Raw genomic sequence first — 22,481 nt, 5'->3', positions numbered from 1 at the left:
AGGAGCAGAAGGAGGGGGAGCACGAGCAAGGAACTCAGGACCGCGAGGGGTACACCCACACACTGAGACAATGGTAATGATCTTTCGGGAATTCATTTGTTATTCTTGACATATAGGATGAGTTTGTTTCTTTGCTGTTGTTGGACGAAGCGTGGGTAGACATTTAGAAGCTAGCCAATGGCTCATGGGAGAATGTGATAGCTAATCTTGTTTGTTAGCTTGACCGGATTAAGAATCAATCAGGACACTATGATGCATCTGTAAGAGATTTTCTTGGAGAGATTAGCTAAGGGGAAAGCCCTTCCCTAAGGTAGGAGGCCACTTTCCCAGATACCCAAAGATCTACGAGGAGAGCTATTATTGTGTTAAGCCTGCTCACCGTCACACCTTGCTGGTGAGTGCATCTGTCTTTTTGCTGTTGTGACAGCAGCTGCCACCATTGCTATCACTACTACCACTGCTGACACCATCCTCCACCTACCCTTACAAGAACCCAGATCTTTGCCCTTCCAACATGAAGACCAGTAGCTCTGTCAGAATTCTCCAGGCTTTCAGTGCCAGATTGAGACTGGAATGTAGAAGGAAGAAAATACTCATGTTCATGTACACACACATAATTAAAAATAAAATAAATATTTTTTATTAAAAAGTCTGTTGTATTGGAGAGATGAATGGTTTTCCATCCTTGCAATCCATGTTGATGACTTACATCATCTTTCCTTGAATTTTCCATCTTACTTTTATAATGTGGTTGCTCTTTGTAGATAACTACCTTCAAGATTTTCCTGTTAACTTTATCTGCAATTGATTAATGTGACTTAGTACTTTCTTCCTTCTTAATTGAGTTTAATTTGTTCATTCTTTTCACTTTTTTGATAGAATCTTCGGTCATTGATTATTATGGTATGGATGTGAAATATCCCCTACAGGCTTATATATGCTTGGACACTTGGTCCCCAGTGGGCGATGCTATATGGGTGAAGTTGCAAACCTTCAGAGGATGTTACAAAGAAATTATGAAAAACTAAATAGAAAACAATTTTCTTTTCCTGTTACTTGTCTTTCATTTCTGAAGATATGTGATTGTCTCTGATCTCATGGTCTTTGCAAGTAAGGAACTTCCACTCAGGATCTTCCAGACTGGGTCTCCAGGGTTAGTTCTCTTACTTTTTCTTTATCTGAAAACACATGTGTTTCACCTGCATCCCTGAAGGGTGTTTTCAATAGGGATAGAATTCTGGTCAGATATTTTTCTGCTTTCTGCTTCCAAACGCTTAGGTCTGCATTCAAGCCTTTGATTATTTTGGCCTACTGCTTTGTATATAATGGGCCCACACACCTTTCCCACTAGTTATAGCTGGTGTTTTGTTTTTAAACCAGTTTAACTGATAAAATTTGAGGCAAGTTCCCAAGGACTGTAGACTGCTGAGCTTCTTAGACCTGTAAATTTACCTTTGGCTGAGTACAGAAACATGTTAGGCATTATTGGAAAATTTATTTCTCTCTCAAGTTCACTTCTCTTTTTTTCTCATAATCCAGTTCCATGCAGCAGACCTTTGGAAAGTGCTCTGAAGTCTGTGAGGCTCACTCATGTCTTTCTTTGGCTTTCACATTGGCCATTTTTCTTCAGCTCAGGTGATGTCTATATATAAAATTTCTCCACTATTTTCATATTGCTTTAGATTTACCTACCGAGGTTTGCATTTCAACTATTGTATTTTTGGTTCCCAGAAATTTCACATAGCTTGATACCTGATGAAAACTCATATATATTCATTTAACAGTGTTTTTTTTTTTTTCAGGGAGCATAGCTGGTTAGAAGCCTTTGATACCTCAACCACTAGATCGTATTGTGGCTTTTTCTTGAAAATTGATATTTTCCTATATCTTTGTGTACTAAGTGATTTTGGATGTTTTTATTGATCCTCTGAATATTCTGTTGTATAGTATTTTTAGGGAGATCCCTATTAGACTGTTCTGGAGAGTGACCCTGTTTTATCCGTCAAGTTACTTGACTTTAGGCTGCCGAGTTTCACTGTGACAGGTTTAATTCTCAGTTCATGTCTCTGAACTTGCTGTCCTGGATGGGTTTTCCTGCATATGTACAAATTCAGGACTTAGAATGAGATGTATGTAGGACAGAATCCTCTGCCCCACTCCCCAAGTCTTTGGGTCTGATTGATGCTCAGGAATCAAACTGATATGTATGAGCCTCATTCACAGAATTACGGCTCCTTCAGGTAATTTCTCTAGATTCTGTCCAAATCTCTGGTCATCCAGAGTTCTTCTTGGTGGTTCCTCTGTGTTTGTTGTTGTTGTTGTTTTGTAGTTTATTGGCATCTCCAGTTGCCTAACCACTTTGCATAAGAAAATGCAAATGAGAAAGTGAAAGGGAATAGGGGACTGCAGAGATGTGTCCGTGGTTAAGAGTGCTGTTTGCTCTTTGAGAGGACCTGGATTTGGTTCCCAGCTCCCACATGGCAGTTCACAGCTATATATAACTCCAGCTCCACACAGATACCGTCACACAGATATACATGCAAGCAAAAAAAAAGGCAATGCATGTAAAATAAAAATAAGTAAACAATTTAAAAGAAAGGAAGGAAGGAAGGAAGGAAGGAAGGAAGGAAGGAAGGAAGGAAGGAAGGAAGGAAGGAAGGGAGAAAAGGTGACGTGGGAAACTCATTGTTATGCAGGTCTCCTTCCTAAGGTTTTATTCTTCTAAAATCTGTGTTTTTCTGTGGCACTTCGGGTGGTTTATTCACAGACCACAGGAATACACAGACTCTCCTTATTATCCACTTATTTTAAACATCTTTTATTTATTATTTGATAATTTCATGCATGTATGCAATGTATCTTCATCATACCCACCCATGGCTCACTTCTCCCACTCCTCTGATGCCCACTAGCACATTCTCCCTCAACCTTTATGTCCTCATCTTAGAATTAATTTAACACAAATTAATGAATTAATAATGAAGCAGTTGTTGGCTGTTTGCAGAACTGTGGAACGAACTTGTTGGTTTCATCTCGTGCTGTCTTGTATAAATAACCATAACTGAGGTTTGTGGGTGCAACAGCTATGCCATGTCTGGAAGGCAGCATTTCATAGTTCTTTCTATTCTCTACCTCTTAACATTCTTTTCAATGCCCTGTCTCTTGGTGGTCCTAGAGCCTCAGGGAGGAGGTTGAGAACAGCACTGATCTCTAGGTATAAACATATTTAGAAGGCAGCTTATCAACATACCCATTTAACAAAACAACTCTAGTATGTTTGCTGGTAGGGCCTAGAGACACAGGCTTCTGGCCAGGTTTGCAGTACCAGGCATGAATTCCCTCCTCTGGAGGAGGCTTCAAATCCAATAAATTTTAGTTGCCCTCCCATAACGTTTGGGCCACTATTGAACCAAAGATGCTTCTTGCTGGCAGGGTGATGTTGTAGCATTTGAGGGTCACTGCTAGGTAACACCATAAATGACTTTTCTCCCTCTGTGGCTATTAAAGCACCCAGAAACCTTTTCCTTAGTGCCCTCAGTGGTAATCATTGTGAGGCATGAACTTTAGGAGGCTTACTCTGCCATGATTGAGCTGTAAGCATCCTGACCTATCAGCGTATTGCCTACAGGGCAAGGTCTACAGCCTGGTTTCCAAAATGAACCAGGGCATTGTGACAGAAGGGGTTTTTCCTTCATGACCGGATTATACAGAGAAGGGCAAAAGGTAGCATAAATTATGTCCATGTTGCACACTCATCAGAGAATGTTGTTAAGGACAGTATCTGCGGGGCCGTTTCACTTATGGACTCATGTTCTAGCCCCACTCCTGACTCTTTCAAAGGCTTGACATATGCTGGAGCCATCCTTCCCCTCCAGATGCTGTTTGCTTTTTCAGTTCTGTGGAATGAATCTAGAGCTTTCCTAATGCTAAGCACGCTCTCTCGCTCGCTCTCTCGTCTTGGCCTACAACCCTGGTCCTCCAGTGAATAAGACAAATGAAAACTCATTCTCTATGTAATACCAGAAGCCATTAGAATCAAGCTGTCCATTGATGAAACTGATATGGCTGCAATGTTTAGCGGGTTTTTTGTGGTGATTTAAATACAAGTTTTAGTTGAAAAAAAAATATCTAACTTAAAAGCTAGCACCAGTGAGAATGTTGCTTTTTACGAAGTATACATTTGGTCCCTGACAACTTCCTTGTGCATTTGGGTTTGTATAACGATAAGATAGAAAAGTAAACGATAAATTACTATGTCTGAATGGCGTGAGTATTGAAAGTGGTATAGGGCTTCTTTTCCTTCGGAATAACCAGGAACTGGTGTTAAACGTGCCGTGCGCATTTCTGCATTTGGGGAGAGGTAGCGAACAGTGATTCTCAAGGAAACGAAGAGTGGGGGCAGCACGGTCATTTGATGGAACAATGACGTTAAATTGTTCTTTAAGAAATGAAGGATGTATGCTGTGAGATAAAGCCTCAGATTGAGAGTTCCCAGAGACTTAAGATACCCTCTGACCCTGCGCTAGATTAAATTGCTTAAATACGGCTTAGATAAGGAGCACATTACAGCTCTGATGAAAGAATTGCCTCATGGGTACTTTCCAAACACTGATTATTCTTGTTTGACCCTTGAAATTATGGGTACAAAAATAGCAATTTTCTGAAATCATTTGTAAAATGTCACAACATTTTGTTAGATATTTTGTTACACAGTTTAAAAAAAATAAGCATGATCAGTTCATGTGTTACCTTTTTGAAATCAGCATATAATTTATATTCAGCAAAAAGAACAATTTTGGCATATACACACTCACACATATTTTCACACGTATAGCCCGGTTCAAGATGTAAAACAGTTTCCATTGTCCTTGAAAAGCTTGCTTCATTCTTTTCCTTTCACTGACCTTCATCTTCCAGAGCTGGCTGTGCTCTGATTGGCAAGTCAAGTAGCCTGCTCTCAAAGTCCTTACGTCTGGAATCACTCTACGTGTTCTTGCCGTTGCATCCTTTGGGACTCTTTATTTGCCACAGATCTTTTTTGTCCATCCCTGGGAGTGCTCAGTTTAGTCCATAGGCCTTTGTGTCTTTGTGCGCTTTTTTTTTTTTTTTTTGTGTTTCGGGGGGCGTTTCGTTTACCTTCATTTTGAAGTTATTATGAAAAAAGGAAAACCACTTAGAACCGTTGTACATCAGTCTTTTGGTGGAGGCATTTCTTATTTTTCATATTGGGTAAATTAATTATGTTATGTCACTAACTTATCAATCCTATTTCTGTTTTTTGACAACCTTTGAAGATATTTTGCCATTCAACAAGTGCGCTGGAGCTGGGGAGGTGACTTAGTGGATCTTTGAAGTGTATTAGCAGTTCAGCTTAGTTGAGCTGATGTGTGGCAGACTCTGTATGAGACCCTGTATCAGAAAATAGGGTGAAGAGAGATTGATGAAGTCACCCCACACTGACCTCCAGCTTGCACATGCACTTGTACACATGTTCATGTACACCAATACTACATAAAAAGGTATACTACATAAAAAGGGCCCCAACCTGCATAAATTACCACAACTGATTCTAATGTATTTTTAAATATTAGTTTTATTTATCCATTTATTTATTTGTTCATTTATTCATTTATTTATTGGTTCATTTATTCTTTTATTTTCTCTCTCTCTCTCTCTGTGTATGCCATGTGTATGTAGGTACCCATGAAGCGGGGAGAAAAGGCTGGGGTCCCTGGAGTTACGGGCGATTGTGAGCCACCCAGCGTAGGTTCTGGGAACCTAACCCAGGCCCCTGCATGAGCAGTGATCACTCTTCACAGCCAAGACAGCTCTCCAGTCCCCAATTTGAATATTTTTGAGAGATTATTAATCCTTCTTCTAAAGGTAGAAAATCTATACTTGATTGTCTCACATAAACTGTAAAAAAAAGTTAAAACTTTATTATGTATTAAATCCATGAAAATGAAAACATAGCTCAGGGAACAGTCTGAGGGGATCATTTCAGCCCTCCAGGCTCAGTCCCAGGCTTCCAGATCTTTTCTTCTGACTATTCACCTAAGTGTTTGACATGCCTGTTCTCTCGTGAGTGGAGTCATTTAAAAGAGGAAGCCCAGCTCTGCCTTCCTCTTCTTCCCAGCATCTAGCACCATGCTTGGGCCTCTGCATACAGACTCTATGTCGGATTCACCCAGTAGCTGCCTTTTGTCTTAGATATGTAACTGCCTCGTGAAAGGCTTATTTGTTGTTGTTGTTTCTTTGCTATGGCAACAAAACACATGCTTTACTTTAGCTAAAAAAAAAAGTTTGCAGTTCCCTTTATGTCGGGAAGGTTTTGTTTAATACATGAGCTGACTTATCCCAGTTTCCTGTTTATATAGAATACAATCGTGATGCAAACATATACTTCCAGAAACTTACAAAGGATTTCGGTTTTATTAGTTTAATAACATTGTTAAAATTCACTGACGTGTCATTGAGAAAAACAACTTCAAGTGAGGCTAATATCCACATGCTCGTGGACTCACTCTTCACTCATCTTCTGTGCGTAGATAGTGCAGGGGAGACAAATAGCATTTATTTTTATGGGTAGCCAAAGAGCCGATATCTGTTTTATACAATTAAAAAGCTCTAGAATTGTGGATAATTTTCATTACTCTCGAGGTTTCTGCGTTAAACCAAAGGTCATTATTCTAATCATCTCAGACAGTCTTTTTTTCCCCTAATAGATCTTTGCAAAGCCCATCTGTCTGCAGTTCATGGTATAACCTTTCTTGGTAGGGGCAGCGCGGCAGATGGACAGCAGATGGGAGTTTTGCCCGGTTTTGTGGTTCAGAGCTTGGCCGAGGCACGAGCTGTCAGGGACTGTCAGTTTGTTCTCTCAGCTTGTGGGCTTCATCGCTGTATTTGGTATCTAAGTCGCCAGTCTGGATTAATGCAGAGCCAGGCCAGCTATTGGTCATCCTCATTAATGGTGATGACTCTCCATTATGTGCAGGCACCCAGGGAGTCTATAAAATAACCTGGTGGGAAATGTTCTTGCCACCTCATTTTACGCTCAATCTTCAGGACCCAAGGGTCAGTTCTTTGCCAACATCATAGCTGCATAGTTAGGGAAATATGGGTACTTTCCTCTTCCTCAAGTGTAGTTCTTTTTCTCCTGAGTCTTTGCACAGGAAATCACATGGGAAAGCAAAATAGCAATGTGGACAGGCAGTGGTATGGTGTGTGTTTTTGTTTAAGTTTTTGGACAATTTTATGATCTCGAATTCTTAAATGCATTGCACAATTAAATGGCCTGTTGGTACCATCCTGGCTATAGCAAATGTGGTTGCTATGGGGCCATGGAGCTAAAGGGCAGTTCATGGGATTATTAGCATCTCTCGAAGGGGAAAGAATATCCTTCAAAAAAAAATGTTATTTTGCTTCTGCTGCATGGCTTTTAAAATTATTTATTTTAGATGTGAGCTTCAATTTTCTGCTTGGCAGGTACCACTTCATTTTCGATAGATCCAGATTGGAGTAAACAGATGTGTCTGTGTGAATCCCTGTAATGGAGGGTAAGAGTTGGCAGTGACCGTGAACAAAAGACGATCAGGGGTCAGATCTGAAGTGAGGTTTTGTTGTTTTTGTTTGTTCATTTTCTTGCACTTTGAGTTTTGGTGGCACTCAGTCTCAATTTTGACAAAGAACTAAGGAGAGTCTATGTAAGCAATATGTAAGTACAGATGTCTAAATGAATACCTTATAAAGACCAAATTGCTGTGACACCAGTGCCACCCCGGATTTTCCGTGACATTGAAGTAAACTGAAGTACTGTGTTCCGGTATTTAATAGTATTTATACTGCTTCAAAGTGTAGATTTTCTTAAGTTCCAGGGGTCACGTTGCTTTTAAAAAAAATGTGATTAATTACAGTGCTTCAAATGATGCGAATAGCACTAGGTTTTTATACTCAAAGTCATTATATTCGCATTTCAATGCAGAGATTCCTTTAACATATATTTTAAAGACCTTAAAATCTAGGCTATAACAGAGTCCTTGAAGATAGTTTATTTAAACTCCGAGTAATTCCTAAACCATCAAATAAATTTTCTCCCATCCCGCGATTCAGCAGATCACTGTTTATCTGTGTCTCCATTTTCTTTCATAATTTAAAAGATTGAAAATTTTAGTTTTGCTTGGTTCCACAGGTGAGATCATGTGTGTACATGTGTCTTCCTCTCTTGTTATTGTTCACTTGTTTACCGGCTTAGAAATTAGAAATTTGGCCAAAGCACCACCCGCCACCTTCTTTTCCATCTTGGTATTATACCTGTGACTTTCTTGAAGCCAACTCATCTGTTCTTTCTTTTTAAAGGAACCTCAGAAACAGGAAGGCTCTTGTTAATGGTGTGTGTGTGTGAAATGGCTTTAAGGACTGTGCCCCAGCCCTAGTAGCTGCACATGTACTTTAACATGGGTCCTCCTAACATAATTACAGCCTGAGGTGCGGCCAGAATCTGGTCAGGTATAAACCTGTGATAGCTTGACTCACAGACGCTTGATGCTGTCGCCAGGTGACGACTGGAACACTCTGGTCCCAGGAAGTTTACTCCCATTAGCCCTGTAGTGAAGGGAGGCAATGAACTTGAGGTGGTAGCAGTGCCTGGGATATAGCAGTGAGGCAGAAGCTCTGCTTTGCCCTGTGCTAGTTTCTTTGTTCAGCCTTGTTCTTCCTTTTGGAGACCTCTCTTCAAAGAAAGATTAGAAGAGATGGGCTCTTGTATAGAAAATATAGATGAACTTGCATTGAACATTCTCCATAAACAGCTAATGTTTCGGGTTTAATCATCCTCGGGATTATAGCCTGCTTATGGATTACAAAGCACTTCATCCACGTTTTAGCTCTTAGGGTTTTAAAATTCCTCATTAGGGAAGTGGTAAAGACATCCAAGCCATGAGGAAATAAACCAGACCTCAGCACACAGGGGTCTCAACCACTGCCTTTTGTTCATGGCGGTCACCACTGGACACACAAGGCAAGCTGGGAGCAGCATGGCTTGAGGAAGCTGACATTCTTTAAAAATTGTTATTTATTCATTTTTTTGGTTGTTGTTGTTGGTGGTGGAGTAGTAATGGTGAGTGTGTGTGTGTGTGTGTGTGTGTGTGTGTGTTTGAGCTTTCACATGCTTGGAGGCCAGATGGTAATTTTCTGGAATTGCTAGCCACCTTGTGAGATCTGATAATGGAACTGAAATCTTTAGGCCCACATGGCCTCCACTGTGGCACCTCATCAGCTGAAAGAGCTTACGTGCTAACAGACAATGCAGCTGATACAGACAAGGCAGGTAATAGGAAGCCATCAAACCTGAATGAATCCTATAAAGACTGGAGCAGAATCTTGTCAGGGCTGAAGCAGGATTCTCTTTTTATGTAGGATGCTCAGAAAAAGTCTCATATGCATGCATGTGAATGCATTTTCAGAAAAAGTCTCATGTATGCATGTGAATGTATTTTCGCATTTAGCTTTATTCATGTGTGTATACATGCATAAATGGGTGCGCATGTGTGTGTGCGTAAACAGACAAGAGGTCAACGTTGACTGTCTTCTTTAATTGATCTCCTGTTGTGAAATAATCTGTTTGTACACTGTGAAGAACTGTCACTCTTATTGGTTTAATAAAAAGCTGAATAGCCAAGAGCAAGGCCTGATTTCTAGCCACAGAGGATGCTCGGAAGAAGGACAGAGTCATGAGAAGACACAGAGAAAGCATAATGTGTAGGAGATGAGGTAACAAGTCATGAGTCATAGGACAGCATGTAAATGAATAGAAATTGGTTAATTTAAGTTATAAGAGTTAATAGAGACAATCTTAGGCTATAGACTGAGCTTTCGTAATTAAATATGAAGTCTTTGTGTCATCTTTTGTGAGCTGGCATTCCAAAAAGAAAAGACCGACTACACTCTCCACTATATTTTTTGAGGCAAGGTCTCTCGTTGAACCTGAATTCACTGCTTAGGCTAGACTTGTGGCCAGCAAACATAAAGGATCCTGTCTCTGCCTTGCTAGTCCTGGGATTGTAGGGGTGCAGCCCTATAACCAGTATTCATGTGGGTGTCAGGGATGCAAACTTAGGGCCTTATTCTTAAGTAGTAAACACTTTTCTGGTGGAACCTTCTTCCTGACCTCATATTTAGATTTTGATTAAGTGTAATTTACAGATTTGCAGGTGGGAAACTGTGAATATTTTACCATTTGCAGTTACCTCGATAGATAGAACATTCTCTTTCTAAAGAAGGACCCTTCAGTCCTGTCATTCTCACACAACCTTCTTTCTGAGGGACAACAGTGTCCCCATTCCTTCAGGAAGATTAGAACAAAGGATCTCCCCCCCTTTTTTTTTTGCTAATTCTCACATGGATGGACTCAAGTACTTTTGTTCTCATTATTCTCGAGTTCCTTTATTCTCATTGTGAATAAAGCCATTAGGAACAGATTTACACCACATTTTTTTTTTAATCCCAAATAAGTTTTTGAAACAGTGTCTCACTATTTGTCACTTCGGTTGGCCTAGAACTCACTGCATAGACTGACTCATTTCTGAACTGACAGCAATCCACCTGCCTGCATCCCCTCAGTGTCCTAATTATAGGCCTGTGTTGTCTGTGTATGAGAATATAAATATAAAAGGATAGGGTATAAATCACAAAGAGTAAGTGTTCGACTTTAAAAGGAACTTGTGTTCGAGTTTCCAGAGAGATTGTGCTATTCCTCCCACCCACCACCAGTGTAAAATTCTGTGTTGTTTTGTTTTTTATTCTCAACTTCTGGTGTCAGCGCTTTATTAAGTTTGGGCGATTTGCATGGGCGCCTAACAGAGTATCCTGTGGTCCTGTACTGACTCATGATGACAAACTCTGTGTCATGTGCTATTGACCATTCATCTTGATTCCTTTGAGAGATGCCCACTCAATTTTTAAATTAAATCATTTGTCCCTTTATTGTTGCATTGTAGAAGCTAACTAGAAGCCCCATGCTAGATTCATGGATCCTAAATATATTCTTCTAGACTGTAGCTTCATTGTTGAAATGTAGGAGCTGACTAGGAGCCCCTTGTTAGATACTTGGATCCTAAATATTTTCTTCTAGACTGTAGATTCATCTACTTGTTTTTTTAATCCTGTCTCAAAAATCAAAAGCTTTAATTTTAATAAAGTTCATTTTTTTACCGCTTTACTTTTTGTTGTCTATATTGTTGTATGTTTTGGCTGTTTGTTTTTCTGATAGTATGAAGATTTTTTTAGTGTTTTCCTCTAGAAGGCTTGTAATCTTATTTTTATGTTTAGATCAATAATCTTGGGTACATTTATACACATGCAGAGTGTCTCCTTGTTCCCCTGTATAATTGGATAATCATTCCAGCGTCTCCAATTGAGGAAACATTCTTAATCCACTGAAATTCTTTGGAAACTTTGGTTGAAAAGTCAGGGGTTTTGTGATTGTTGGATTTTTGTTTTGCTTGTTTGTTTATTTTTGTTGTTCTTTGGTTTGGTTTGTGTTTGGTTTCTATGTTGGACATAGAAAGCTAGAAAAATCTATTTTTGTCCTTACAACAATGAGATGGGCTGCAGGGGAGCTGGAGAGATCGTCCAATGGTTAAGAACACTGTGGCTCTTGCAGACAACGTGGATTCCCAGAACCCACAGGGTAGCATCCAACTCCAGTTTCCGGGGATCTAACGCTTTCTCTGGCCTCCAGGGTCATTGCTCGCATGTGAAGTACACAAATACAAACAGACAAAACATTCATACATATACAAGTTTTATTTTCTTAATCTTTTAAAAAATGAAATGATAGAAGACTGGGGAGTATATGACTTCATGAGCCCACGAGAGAGCAGAGGCTTCAAAGAGGGATCCAGAAGGCTACAACACAGGTGCACATGGTAAGCAAGGGCTGGCTGCTGCCTCTAGGGAGTCATGATGATCCTGCCCTACCCTAGAAGACCACATGTAAGGAGGCTTCCACCAGATGTTTAGCAAACTGGTAAAGGCCAAGTGTGGATGAACAAGAGGAAGCAGCAGGAAAACCTCATGATGCAGACAGAAGTGAGTTGGCTTCACTCAACGTAGTCAGAATGAGCATTCAAAAGAGACATCTGTACATCACTGTTTATTGCTGCACTGCTTGCAATCACTGTGAAATCAAACTGGACTGGGTGTTCATCAAGAGAGCAGCAGGTAGAAAATCATGGTATGTATACACAATGGGATTATTTTACACATAAGGCAAAACAAATCCATGACTTTTGCAGAGATGAATGTAATAGGAGATCATTGTGTCACATGAAACCAGTCAGACGCAGACACACCAACATTTTCACTAGTATGTGGTAGGGGGTGTATGTGAGGTGTGTGTGCATGTGTGTGTGTGGTCTGCATGCATGTGTGAGGTGTGGGTGTGCCTGTGTGCATATGCATGTGTGTATGAGGTGTGCGTGCACACATGTGTGCATTTGTGTGTGGTGTGTCCATGTGTGTGTGAGATGTGTGTGCATGCGTGTGTGCTTTTGTATGTGGTGTGTGTGTAGGTGGTGTGTGCATGTGTGAGTGTGTGGTGTGTGCATGTGTGTGTGTTGAGAAAGAGCAATCTTAAGCATGGAATAGAAAGGGTAATGGAATATGTCCATCATAAAAGCAGAGAGGGATAAGGGGACCATAAAGACCATGGAGGAATGAGATGAAGGAACTGAGCTGTGATGGCAGAAAAACAGAAGCACATAACAAAAATCTAGTGTTCTGTCTGCTGGCTTAAAAATCAGTTTTTCAAAAGAGGAAGGGGAAACTAGAAATGGTATTGTGCACCTGTAATTCTATCACTGGAGAGTCTCAGGCAGGAAAATTGTGAGTTCAAGGTCAGCCTGGGATACATGGCAAGGTCTGTGTCAAAAAAGAGTACCCTTCCTGTGACTGTATAGCTGTATAGAGAAAGGAACAGCTATGGAGGATGGGGCACATAGTCCACTACATGAAGAAAAACTTTATTTTTTTTCTCCTCAGGGTACTAGTGCAAATTTATTACAGCTGGAGCAAGACACACACAAAAAAATTCTCTTCCATAGAAACAGGGTGGGAAGAAATCTTTGGCCAAGATGTATAAATGGAGATAAAGCAGGAGCCACAGCAAAGTCCAATTTCCAAGACCTCAAACTCAGCATGTGCCAAATTAATCAGCATAGCAGAGAGTTCTCTCCTCAATTCCATTACCAAGGAAATAAGTGACCAACACTTGTGTGTTTCTCAATTTTCATAGTGGAGAGACTAAACACAGAGACATGAAATGAGTAGCCCAACGTCTCACAGCCAGAAAATGGAAAAACTGAGTTTTGAGCCCAGATAGTCTATTGCCGGAATCCTCCTAGCTTTGTGCAGGACTATAGGATCCAGGGAAAACGGGGAGGGGGTATTGAAAGGATTGAGGCAATCAGAAGCATCCACTGCTCTTCTGATATTGATGGAAATGCCTATGGGCATATGTGGATTTAGGAAAAAGATCAAGCAATCGAGATCACATTTAGCAGAGTTGTTGAACCAGGTCATTAATGAAAGACGTCCACTGGATTCAGAAAATTCTCGGAGACTTCAGCAGTATGCATTTTCACTAGAATGATGTGAAGATCAAAGCTTCTGTCCATTGGATGCAGGGATTCAGAAATGTGTGAAGCAAAGAGGATGCTTCAGTTAAAAAAAATCATCACTTTCTCTCAAATGTTGGAATACAAAGAGAATTGCTGCATTCTGTAGGAATGTCATGGAGCTAAAACGTATATGTGTGTGCGTGTCTGTTCCTGTGTCTCTGTACATATATATGTGTGTGTCTTGAGCCAAAGGTTGATGCCAGCTGCCTTCTTGATCACTCTCCACCCTTTCTGAGACAGAGTCTCTCACTGTTCTGAAGCTCACTCCTTCAGTCTTGCTAGCTGCACAGTCAGCCTCAGAGAGCTACATCACTGTCCTTCCCTAGTGCCGAGATGTCAGATGGGTGTGACACTGATTTTTAAAATGATCCGATTGTTGTATTTTTAACTTTGTGTGTGTGTGTCTGGTGGGGCATGTACATGGACATGGAGGTGCCCATGGGAGCCAGAGATGCTGGATCCTCTGGAGCTGGGATTACAGGCACTGTGATTTACCTGACTGGGTGTAGGTTCTCCACATAAGAGCCCATGCTTTTAACCATTGACTTTTAACATGGATGCTGGCAATCTGAACATAGATTCTCATGCTTGTGCAGCAAGCAGTTTACATTCATGTGAGCTCCAGAGGTGTGTTTAAAGGCTAAAAGTAGTTTGAGTTTATTTACAAGACATGATAAAGAATCCAGTAAGATGAGAAATGGTTGTCATTATTAGAAAAACAAATCAAGAAGGTAGCCTAAGGAAGCCTGTCAGTGTATCTCCTATGGACTCTATGGAAGTTCCCTGAAAGTACAATACTTGTGTCTTATTAGTTGCTTATGGCACTTTAAGAGATCCACAACTTACCCATTCTTTAGCATATTCCTTATGTGGGTTAAAACATACTATATTTACAGAGGCTTCCATTAATCTCACATTCTGAGTATAGATTTTTGTGGCTGTGCCAGCTAGGAAAGAATTGCTTCCTGTTTGCTGATGTGTGTTGATACACAAGTGTCAGAATATAGCTGCTTGGTAGCGCTGCAAGAAACAGCTGTCACTCCAATGTGGAACCTGTAGCAGACACAACTCCCTCAGCCCATCTGAACACAACAGAACAGAAAATGGCTTGGAAAACAGCAAAGAAAAATAGGGTTGAAACTCTAGCCAGCAAGAGAATCTCTGGCTTCCTTCTGACATCTCTAGATCCAAGACATGGTCTGATGGGAAGTTAGGACCATGGGAATGTCAGTGTCTATATCAACATTGTCTCAGGTAGTAGAGGCTTCAAGATGGCAAATGTGTGGTAAGGATATACTTAATCATGTATGCGTTTATCTAAGTTTATTACTAACGTCTTAGATTAGTGTGTGTGTGTTTGTGTGTGTGTGTGTGTGTGTTTGTGTGTGTGTGTGTGTGTGTGTGTGTGTGTGTGTGTGTGTGTGCATGCCCAAGAAGTTCAGAAGATGTCGGATCTCCTGGAACTTGAGGTTACAGGTTGTTATGATCCACCTGATATCTGTCCTGGGAACTTGAGGCCTTTGGAAAAGCAGTAAGCACTCCTAGCCTTTCCCTAATGAAAGCCCTTGAAGCATCCTGTGCATCTTTACACTTCAGCATCCTAGAGTGTGCGAGTGAAGTTGCCTACACAGGCCCACTTCCATCCTCTCCAGCTTATGTCAGATGTCACTATCTACTGACAGACCTGTAATAGACATCCTTTGAGTCTTTGTTTTACATTTGTGTGTTTGTGTGTTTTATGTGGCGAGGCCAAAAGATACCTTGTAGGAGCTGGTTTTCTCCTTCCACCACGTTGGTCCTGGGGACCAAACCCAGATCGTTAGACTTGGTGGCAAGCACCTCTGCTTACTGAGCCATTTTGGCAGCTCTCCTGTGTTATTTTTTGACATGTGTTGGTTTTAACTCCAAACACATGAGTTGAATGTGTTTATACCTGTGTGTCAAATACTAATAGATACTAGAAAAGTGAAGGTTTCATTTGGAAATTGAATTGCCATTTGGAACTGTGGGTTGGCTGTCACATTGGGTCACAGGAAAGAACTTGGCCATGTTCTCTGGCCATACTTGACCTTATTTTTGCCATGTGTTTGCCAGATGCAGAAGCTAGTTCATTGCCAGAGGGCATAATAACATGGAGGAAACACTTGGACCATGTGCCATTGAACACACTGTATGTTTTTCTTTTCCCTGATATTTTGGGTAAAGATGTTCGCCTGTGTCAGGATGTTAATGCAAGAATGGAAGCTCCTTTTGCCCTCTTTCGGGCACATAGGGGGTATGAGTGTGGGTGGGTGCAGAAATGTGTTTGTATTCGAGTGTAAGCATATGTACTTGTGTGTGCATTTGTGAAGGCCAGGGTTCACCAGGAGCTATCCTTTGCTTGTTCTCCTCCTTGTGTTTTTGAGGTAATGTTTCTCTGAACCTAGAGTTCATCAACTCAGCTAAGGTGGCTGGCCAGGAAGGTCCACAGACCTGCCTGTCTCCATACCTCAAATTTGCACTGTCATAACTAGGCTTTTATGTAGGTTTTGGGGCTCTGAACTCAGGTTCTCATGTTTGTACAGTAGGCATTTTGAGCCATCTTCTGAGCATCACAGAATGTTATAGATGGCTTCCTGTAGAGACGTTGGAGGACATTGCTGTAAACAAAGGAAGATTAAAATTGTGATCTCTTCTGCGAAAAACAGTTTTGAGTGTGAATGACTGAAGCAATGAGTCGGATAACACATGCAGTCTTTGTTGAGGGCTTCTTAATTTCCTGGGGAAGTTATCACTTAAAATGGGGAGCCATGAAAGTGTCTTTATTTGTATCAAGATGGACTCATATGCGAAAGGTTCCAGAATTTTTGGCAAATCAATCACACAGTTAAAGGTCACATATTTATAGCTGATCCAAACCCCAAGATGAATTGAGATGTCAAAATTTCAAGCATATTGGGTGTTTACACATGAATAAGCAAGATGGCAGACATTGTTTTCAAGCAGACTTTTTTTTGTTGCATTTGCATGTTTTTGGTTCAGCTTGCAATTTCCATATAACATTTTTTTCATGTTTACATTAGCATGTAATTAGCATATATATAATCCCATGGTGGGTTATATAAATGCCTATGCTCCCCAAGAGGAAAAATATCTGTGGGTTTTTATTTCCTTTACTAAAATATTTCTAAACTATGTTGGTATTGGGGGAATAATTGTATTTTTCTTTTTAATTAGAATTAATAGTTTAAGTGATGCAGCAGCGTATGAAGTTCGACTTTTAAATTAAAGAACTTCATGTTTCAGGAAAAGTATTTAGTTTCTGGATTTGTAGGGACAGAGTTGAAATATTAATGTTAATTTTCCCCTTACTGCGTTTGGTACTTGAAGTACTATAGTTACTCTTTAGCTAGAGAGTATTTGGGGAACATACTTTAATGAAGTTTACCAATTTTATTTTTTAATGCTGCGTATATATGAGAGAGAAAGTGTGTGTGTGTGTGTGTGTGTGTGAGTGTGTGTGTTGAAAAAAAAGAAGTTTCATTCCACTGGACACTTTGTCTTTCATCTAATAGGATGAAAATAGTGAATGAAGCTGTGTTTGTCTCTGAGTGTATTTGTTTGTTCAAAGGCCTATAGATCACATATACCACATGGCATTTATAACTCATTTTGGTAATCTCATGTCAGTGGATCATTAATGCTATGAATTAATATTTGTGGGATTAACACATAATTTCTTTAATAACTGCTGTGGGATGCAGAGTAGGATCAGCCCTGACCGCTTCATAGGGGAGCTGTTTGTAGTGCATGGGATGGGTAGCAAATGAAATGGTGGTGGTTCTTGAACTGGATATGGAAAAAGGTAGCCCTCATGACTTCTGTAGTATTGTGTACTTTCTTTCTCGAGTTACAATTTTATTGTAATGGCGTTTTGTGTTGGTACTGTGTTCTTCATCTTTCTACATATGTAATCACACTTCTCCCCAGAGAATCCTAGAAAGAGTTGAATCATGAAAAAGGTGACTTGGGCACCTTGCACACCCATGATATTTAGAATCTTACACTGGGCCTGCCTAGGTATAATTGTATTTGTCTGCCATACCACTATGCTATGATTTAATTAAAATAGAGACAATTATCAGTTCAAGTTTCAGTCCCTGACACAAGATTTGTTGTAACAAAATACAGAAAGTTTTCAATAAATGTTAGTTGAACAAAGGAAACCTTGGATGAGAAATGTAATACTGGGGATTTCCCTTGCTCACTTGTGTGTGTGTTTGTGTGTGGGCGGCATGCAAGTAAGCCCAGGTAAAGACAGGGATTGACAGACTTTGTCAGAGAGCTTGTGTATTACCAGTGAGCAGAACTCTGAAGTAACAGTACAGATTGTTGAGTTTTAATTTTGTTGTTACCTCCAAGGTGTTGTGCCTCGCTGTGAAAAAAATAATTTATCAACCTTGGGCCTGTGCGTTTTTCAGGTTCAAGATTAATCTGTCGCATATAATTGTTATGATCCAGAGCAGTGGCTCTTGGCCTGTGAGCCGTCAGCCCTTTGGCAAACTTCTATCTCCAAAAATATTTACATTATGATTCATCACAGTAGTAATATTACAGTTATAGAGTAGCAATGAAAATAATTGTATGGTTGGGGGTCACCACAGCATGAGAAACTGTATCAAAGGGTTGCAGCCTTAGAAAGTTTGTGAGCCACTGCTCCCGAGTGATATTTCCTCCTTTATCCTAGGAGCTCTTGAAAGCTTCTGTAGCCCGGTAATGTTTACCTACACAAGAAGGATAGATTTAAAATATTTCATAGTGCTTTTAAACTTTTTTTCCTACAAATTTTGCTGTGTACAGCTGCACTCTTGGTGCTGGGTGAACCAGTCTCTATTGCTTAAAGAGTAAGGTAAGTGCCATCTAGATTCTACAACAAATGTGCTCTTGAATTTGGCTGAGAAGTTTTTATAAAAGGATTTTAAGGTCAGGAGTGATGACTTAGATGAGGTCTCTTGATGTTCTTTCAAAGATCTGACTTAGGTTCCCAACACCCATGTCAAGTGGCTCACAACCATCTGTAACTCGAGCTCCAGGGTGTCTTCTGGTCTCCATTGGCACTACACATTCCAGTCTCTCTCTCTCTCTGTCTTCCTCTCTCTCTCTCTCTCTCTCTCTCTCTCTCTCTCTCTCTCTCTCTTTCACACATACACACACACACTTAAATAAACATGGTCTAAATGGAGCCTGGAGAGGTTCTTAGCAGCTAAAAACAGTTGCTACTCTTCCAAAGGACCCGTGTTACATCCCCAGATCTCTCACAGCAGCTCACAGCCATCTGTAACTACGCTCCATGGGATATGATACCTTATTCTGGCCTTCAAGGGCAGTAGGCATGCATATGTTACACTGATATACATGCAAGCAAAAACATGCATACACATAAAGCAGACAAAATAGAGAAGAAAGTCTAAGGAGCTTCTAACATGTAGACGTTTGGGGTCCTCTCCGGATCTAAACCAGGGTGGATTCTTTTGCTTCTGTCAGGTTGTCTTGTCCAGCACTGATATGAAAGCTTTGGCCTTGTGTTATCGGATTTTTTTTTTTTGTCATGTTTGCCTACTCCTTTCTGAAGGGAAACAGAGGGGGAGTAGGTCTTGAGGAGAGGGGAGTGTAGGGGAAGGCAGGGAGGAGTGGAGGGAAGGGAAACTGTAGTCGGGATGTATTGTAGGAGAGAAGAATCTCTTTGTTGTTTGTTTTTTCGAGACACGATTTCTTTGTGTAACCTTTGTTGTCCAAGTTCTGCCAACCAGGCTGGCCTCAAACTCACAGAGATCCGCTTGCTTCTGCCTCCCAAGTGCTGGGATTAAAGTTGTGCACCACCACCACAGGCTGAAGAATTTATTTTCAATAAGAAAAAAAAAAAAGCCCACTGTCTTCACCTTTCCCCCAGTAGCTTCACGTCTCCAAATCAGCCCAGATGTAGTGTTGGAGTGAGAGAGCATCAGATGAGTGTGTAAGGACGATCCGCACACACTGTATGTAGGGTCTCAGTAGCAAAGGCCAAAGCAAGGGGATCTGAAGCAGATCGTACAGGGTGCCACTCTCAAACTGGGGCCTTCTTGTGTTGGTAAGAGCTGAGGGGAGGAGTGTAGTCAACTCAGGGGACGGGCAGACGGAAGCAGTGTTTCTGTTCCCTGCTGAGTGAACTGTTGCAGACACCTTTGAAACCATTCAGTGAAGGCACAGGCGCTGTCAAAGGCACGATGAGCTGTGTCTTACACCAAGTGCGCCTGCCCACCCAGGATGGGGAAGGATGGCCCCAGATGCCTCTCTCTTCATCGCAGTACACTGTGCACTTCCTCTTGAAATGGTGCCAGGAGACCATCAAGGCGCAGGAGCAGGCAGAGCATGGCCTCCAAACAAACCTGTACCTACAACTGACTTCAGGTCTGCTATTATCTGTCGCACCTGAGTTGGAAGAAGCAAGCATACAGGTTTTCTTTCCTTTTATATCTTTACCACCATGTGAGAACGAAGAACTTTGAGCAACATGAAGTCAATTATGTAATGGGAAAAACAATAAAAAAAAATACTTCTTGCACATCTGTGTCATAATGAGGACATTTCAAATCGACCACACTAGTCTGGCTTCCTGTTTGTTTATAACTTACATATGTATAGTGTTCTCATTTATAATTTATGTATTTAATGTTTTATAGTGCGCACGCGGTGCTCATTGTGCCTTCTCCTCTCTCCTACTGTATCACAGCAAAGTAACACCAACACCTTTATGTTTATGTTTCACTTTAAAAAATAGCAGCCCTGACCAAGAGCAGGTAGCTGGGGTGGGGGGTGGGGGGAGAAAGAAAAAAGACCAGCACAGAGTTCAGATCTTCCTCCCATGTTCAGGAATGGCCACCAATGCCATTGCATTGGGCCTCCTCTTGTTCGCTTCTGGAAACCACATGTGTACTCTGTGAGGGCTTGGCTGTGGTGGTTAGCTCCTCTTGAACATTGTTTTCTAGAACTTAAAGAAATGCTGCTTTAAAGGTTTATCAAGTTGTGTTTCAAATAAAAATGTCCTTCTCACATTTAGCATGCAATTGAATCTTGCAGTTTTTGACTCCTTTTATTAATGAATTTTACCCTGATGACTTCATATAGAGTATTTTGGTAATCCTCCCTTTCCCCCACACCCTCTTATCTCCTTTCCAGCCCTGACATCCTTCCGCCTCCCGGTTTCACATATTCATGGCTTCTTGTTTTCGGAACCATTGATTTTAACCAGGGCCATCTGTGTTACCACGGCTTTGGAATTATCCACTGGAGCTTGGTTGGCTCGAAATAAAGATAATGAATTTCCCTTCCCCCAAATCCATCATATCCTCATCAGCCCCCTCCCCAATCCATGATTGACTGTTGGGAAGCCCAGTCTTGTGCAAGTCAGTGCAGGCACCCGCAGTTGCTGGTAGATCATATCTTGGAGGTAGCAGCATTTTGTGACCCTTTGCCCTGTCTCCCATGTCCACTTCTACTATGTTCTCTGAGTCCTAGATGGGGTACAAATGTTCTGTCAACCTGTCTATGCAGTAGTATATGAGTTCACTTAGATGAAACAAAGACAAAAACAATGAGAAACTTGTCCTAAGCACTGCACATGCTACAGAAAATACAGAGAATAACAATGACCTGTAGAATCTCAAGGTCATTGTTCTGTGGTAATGTCAGTAGTGTATCTATTCCAAAGGATTTGTGTCACTGGTAAGAACCAGTCTTATTTGCATATGGTGGATTTGGCCAAATAGACAACAAATTAATTTTTTTAAAACATCAGGATATAAAGAACATAAAAGTACTCTGTAAGACAGTTGCAAACCACTTATGGGTATCAGCAAAACAAAAGAGACCATCTTTGGTTACTCATTCATATGTAACATTGCAGGGGTTATGGCTTGTAGTTTCAACCTAGAATCCTCGAGGATCTAGGATGTGTGTCTTTGCTGCTGTATCATATCCAGTTAAGCACAATTAGCAATCAATACATGTCTGTAATTGAGGTCTTAGATAGATGGATGCTATTATAATTGGGAAATAGATGGAATATTATGTTTCGAGGTTTCCCTTTTTATATGTTTGCATAACTATATGTTACCTTCAATGTAAGCTTTTTATCCACAATATTAAGTCTAATTGAGTTAAGCTACTAGGCATGGTAGTGGGAAGAAGCCTGTTAGATTGTCTTAAGAAGCATTTTGTGTTGCTGCTGTGTGCTTTGACTAGCTAGTTGTTGTGAATAACCCAATGTGTGTGCTTGGAGTGGTGCATAGCAGAGAAAGTTTCTCTGTTTTGTTTAGGAATCTTTCCCCCCATCATGCTTCAGTGGACCATACAGAATCTCCGCCACTCACACAACTTTCTAAGAGGTCTCCTTCAGGGTGTTGAGAGCAGATTGGTCTTTTATATGAAATTGATTTTTCAAAGAGACTAAACACCAGTAGAGTACTGTACTTTTGATTCCTAAATTGTTCTGCAGTTCTTTTTATGTTTGTATGATTGGGGTCTTGGCACCCAGTTCTTCTAGCCCATATCCACTAATTTTCAATAACAAAAGGCTATGCAATGAATAAGCCCATATATTTGTGTTCCTGCCACGGCTAGCCTTTTTATTGTGTGCTGTATATTGGTCATCACTGGACACTGACATTACATTTTTTTGTCAAATTTTCAAATAAATTATATCCACTGACCTGTCATGTTAGAAAAATGACTACAGCATATGTACTGTTTAAAATGATTTCCTGAAGTACTTGGAAGATGGCTCTGTTT

This window comes from Microtus ochrogaster, chromosome 16, assembly GCF_000317375.1.
Source record: "Microtus ochrogaster isolate Prairie Vole_2 chromosome 16, MicOch1.0, whole genome shotgun sequence".
NCBI classification, from domain to species: Eukaryota; Metazoa; Chordata; class Mammalia; order Rodentia; family Cricetidae; genus Microtus; species Microtus ochrogaster.
The sequence above is the reverse complement of the archived record's forward strand: the minus strand, read 5'-3'. Positions refer to the sequence as shown.